We start from the raw sequence: 5153 nt of genomic DNA on the forward strand, positions 1-5153 counted from the left end.
AAGTGGGGGGCGCTATGGGGGACTTTTGGGATAGCATTGGAAATGTAATTGAGGAAAATATGTAATAAAAATATTAAAAATTAAAAAAAAAGAAGTATAGAGTCATGTAGTCTGATAATCAGAAGTGTTTGATTTCTTCCTTTTCCATTTTTATCCCTTATATGTTCTTCTTTTGGTTTATTGTTCTGGCCAAACTTATGACAATCTGAATGAGAGCTCACAGTGTGTATATTTGTTCCTTCCTGATTTTAGAGTAAATTTAATTTTCCCAAATTTAACCTGATATTCACTATACCTTTTTTTTATATGGCCTTTATGATTTCAAGTTATGTTCCTTATATTCTTAATGTCTCCAGGATGTTTATTATGATATCATTTTGAACTATGTCAAATGCCCACTTGGTACTTATTGAAAATGATCATGTGATTTCTGTTTTTAAGTTTATTCAAATGAACTTTTGTTCATATAAATTTTATTTGAATTTTATTTATATGAAGCTTTATTTATATTATTTGTTGATTTGCATATTTTGAAACAAACTTAACTTGAATGAAGGTTTTTTCATTATGATATATGTTTTTCTTAATGTCTTTCTGGACTTAGTTTTCAAGTGTTTTAATTGAGAGTCTTTGAATCTCTATTCATCAGAGAAATTGGTCTGTAGTTGGTATTTTAACTTTAGTCCATTTTGGCTTCAGAAAAATATTGGGTTCATAGAGTGAATTTGAGTTTCTCACCCCTTTTTATTTTGGACAAGTTGAGAGGTTAAATCTTTCTTAAAATTTTAATAGAATTCAGCTCAGAATCTTTTTGGCCTTGGGTTTTTCTTTGAGGAGGAGACATTTGATTACAGGTTTGGTTTCCTTGAGCAGAATAACTTCTGCTTTTAATTTTGGTAGTTTATACACATTTTGCAATTCATCTATTTCTTCTAAGTTTTCCAGCTTTTTGTAGTATAGGTTTTCAGAGAACTCTTTAATGATATTCTTGATTTTATTGATACTGATTGTAATAATTTCTTTTTCATTTTAATTTTGTTAATTTGGCTCTTCTCATTCTTTTTGTCAAATTGGCTAAGGAATTTTCAGGATCTTTTAAGTCTGTTTGCTCTATGGTAGTTTAACACTATTGGATTTACTGGGTTTTAGTTTAGATGAACAATGTATATCTGAGATGAGGCGCTAAAATTACCTATTCCTATTGTATCAAACTAATCTCACCTTCTATGTCCATTAGTGTTTCATTCTTTTAATTCTAGAAATTCTTTTAATAAGAAAAGTTCTTCTCTCTTGAATTAAAATGTGTTTTGAGTTACTTATAGTATCTGTGGATCTAGAGGACTAGAACAAGATGCTAATTTTGCCTTTCAAAACTCTATCCGGGGAACCTTTATTAAATGTTTATTATGTTTAGATGGCCATGATATATATTAGCTTTTGAATGATTGTTTGTTATAGGTAAATATGTATCTCATTTGTTAACTTTGGGCAAGATTACATGTTAAGGCAATTGCCTAGAGGACCAGTTTGCTTGAGTGCAATCTCTACTCTTGTTCTTACTTAAGGTGCTTCAGTTCTCCTTATTTTACCCTGGAGATATTGTTAAAGGAACTGGGGAGATGGCTTAGCACGTAGAAACATTTGTTGCTCTTTTAGAGGACCTGAATTCCATTCACAGAACATAATGAATGGCTCCTTTTTGTTTGGAACACACTCTCTGGGGATTTAATAATCTTTTCTGGTCTCTGAAGATACCATATAAAGGTAAACACACACACACAAACATTATATATATATATATATATATATATATATATATATATATAGAGAGAGAGAGAGAGAGAGAGAGAGAGAGAGAGAGAGAAGGAGGAGGAGGGGAGGAGGAGGAGGAGGAGGAAGGGAGGGAGAGAGAGAAAGAGAGAGAATTCCTCCCTTTAAAAAGAAAATAGAAATAGTATCTATCTACACCCTACAGTTGATTTATTGTGTAAATATTTTTGCAACATCACAAAATTTTCTCATCTATTCAACATAGTTTCAAGATTCAAGGGAAGGAAAGCTGATGGATTTCCCATATGTATGTTTGTATGTATGTATGTATGTATGTATGTATGTATGTATGTATGTATGTATGTATTCATTACTGCTGCCTTTCTTTCTAGTAATGCAAAGTTCCCTGTCCTCCTTCCTAGTAATACAAAGTTCCTACTCACATACTTCGGTTTCACATTGGAGACTTTCTTCCAGTCAATTGTTTCAAAGCTGTATCTACTGGAAAAAAGCCTTTTTCTTTCCTCCTTTGAGAAGCTGGTGGTTTTTAAATCCTTCTTCAAGAATGTTTTATTTCTGAGTTCAAAATTCTCTTGCTTGTGCCCCCCTTTTATATCTCCAAGGTTTCTGATGAAGACCCAGCTGCTCTTGAATTGGTTTTATCTGATGTAGGGTATTTCTTAATTATTTTGTGCTTTTGTTTGTCCTTAGTTTGCTTGATATCGTTAAGTCATCTACCTGCTTTGGATCTTACTTATTCTCCAAAATTTTTAGGGTTGTATTTCTTGTCAAATTTAGAGTGTTTCCAGCTATTATTTACATACACATTTAGCTTTAGTTTTCTCCTCAGGAATACTTATAAAAATATTAGACATTTTTCGTTGGGTTATCAAAAATTCCAATGCTCAAAGAACATCAGAGAAGAGAGGTAGGAGAGAATTGAAGAGCCAGATAAAAAGACAAAGGAATATCTTTTGGGGATGTCCTAACCATTACAATAATGATTCTAGAGTAGCTAAGATTGTCTCCATTCATCCTGCAGAAAGGGGAATTTGTCATTAGTTGACCCTGGGTCTGGGAAAGACTCATGGGGCCCTATTTCTTTTAGCTGAACTATTGGAAACTGGTGGGTTCTAGGGGAGAGACGTTGATTCAATGATGTACCCATGGACAAGCCACCAGGCTCATTTGAACAGTTCCAAAAACCTATGGTCACACAGATGGTGTTGATTCAATAGCATGGAAACAAAACAAAACAAAGCAAAACAAAACAACATTAATGTATGAAAGGTATATCCATCAAGGAAGTGCAGGTAGAAAGGGTGAGAGGAAGATAGAGACTAGGAACTAGGAGTAACCAGAATGTATTGTATACATATACAAAACTGTCAAAGAAGAAAAAGTAAAATGTTAAATTTTAAGTTGATGGAAAATGATATAATTATGTTATAATCTCAACAATAAAAGAAATAGTCAAAATTTATTTTAAAGGTTTGTAATATCCACTGTTCAAATATAGACATCTGTATTATACCATTTTAAATTCAGTTCTTCCTTTTAATATCTCCTCCATTGTTATGTTCAACGCATGCATTTTTAATATTTGTTGTTTGCTTGCTTAAAAATATGAGATACTCAAGGAAATATGAGATACACAGGAAATGGAAAAATGAAGATAAGTCACCATCAGTTTGTCTTTTCTTGGGCTATATTATTACCTCTTATTTCAATTCGTTTGTGTGTGTGTGTGCATGTGTGACATTCTAAAATAAACTTCTAAAGGTTTTTTTGTGTCTTCTGTACCGTAGTATAGTACTACAGGATTCTATCACCCAGGATGTAATATGTGACATCTAATTCACAGACACTTGCTGCTTCCAAAGTCCTCCTAGGTTTGTGACTTGAAGAATACACAAAGAACTTGGATAGCCAGAGGATGACAAATATGAATCATTATAGTTGACTCACAATGCTTCCAAGTTAGCAGAAGAGTAAAGCATTCCGTTATCACATTAGATCCATGCATCTCTGGTGGGTTCTAGGGGAGAGACATTTATTCAATGATGTACCCATGCACAGGGAGGAGCCTCCTCTCTTAGCAACAGGAGCTACATATCTTTGTCTACCATGCTTAAGTGAGCTGCACTGTTTTAAATAGTGGAAGTGAAGTTTCTTAATATTTAGACAGTAGTTAGCTTTCAGTACTACGGTTCTGAATGTTTTGTTTCTCACTCTTTTGTATTTATGAAAAGGCAGTGGCAGCCATCCAGATGACTTCTAAAAAGAGTTTTCCCAGAGCTTGCCGGAAAAAAAATTAGCTTTCAAGATGTGGAAGTTAAAAAAAATCAAACTGAGCATTTAAGTTTCTGAAATAATGTCTTCATTTGGAAATAAATTATATAAAAAACAACTTTATTGTTTGCATTTTAATCACTTTATATCTGTGAATCAAGTTCCTCTTGCTGCTTGATTAGGTGCCATCTGCTCATCTGTAACTGAGCCAGATTATACTGGAGCCTCATTTCATATTTAATTCTGATAGAGGAAACATGTATCTTCATAAGGAATGAAATTCTGGAAGATTTCAAGACTTTCTTAAAACTCAAATTTACTTATTAATAACAATATGGAAATTTTGTAAATGCTTGTATATATATATGAATGCCATATTCTTATAACTGTCCCCAGAAGATTATAGCAGATACCAGTTAAGTCTATAATTGAACTGATGCTTTCTTCTGTCTTGAACAGTGCTTTGCAATTCTCCTCATGTGTCTTTGGTAACCTGACAGTGCTAGTTGACCCTATGATCTTAGGAATGCTTTTTAATATGTCTGATGTCTTGCTGGGGATGATGTACTGACTCAACTCTGATCCTCATTGTTAGGCTTCTGGCAAGTTGGACAAGTAGGTCAGAAGGGTTGATGAATAGGTTACTTGGCCTCCAGAACACCTCCAAAAGCTTTTTGGTGTATTTCTTTCTATGAAGTTACAACAAGCAATGACCATTAAGGAATGGCAAGGTGTACCAATACCATCTAGTATTGTCTATCATCTTTTGGATCCTTCTTAACATCATGAGTCCTTCCCCACTCCCCACATTTTTTATTAGATATTTTCTTCATTTACATTTCAAATGCTATCCCAAAAGTTCTCTATACCCTCCCCCCACCCTGCTCCCCTACCCACCCACTCCCAATTTTTGGCCCTGGCATTCCCCTGTACTGGGGCATATAAAGTTTGCTAGACCAAGAGGCCTCTCTTCCCAATGATGGCCAACTAGGCCATCTTCTGCTACATATGCAGCTAGAGACAGAAGCTCTGGGGGTACTGGTTAGTTCATATTGTTGTTCCACCTATAGGGTTGCAGACCCCTTCAGCTC

This window comes from Mus caroli, chromosome 4, assembly GCF_900094665.2.
Source record: "Mus caroli chromosome 4, CAROLI_EIJ_v1.1, whole genome shotgun sequence".
NCBI lineage: Eukaryota > Metazoa > Chordata > Mammalia > Rodentia > Muridae > Mus > Mus caroli.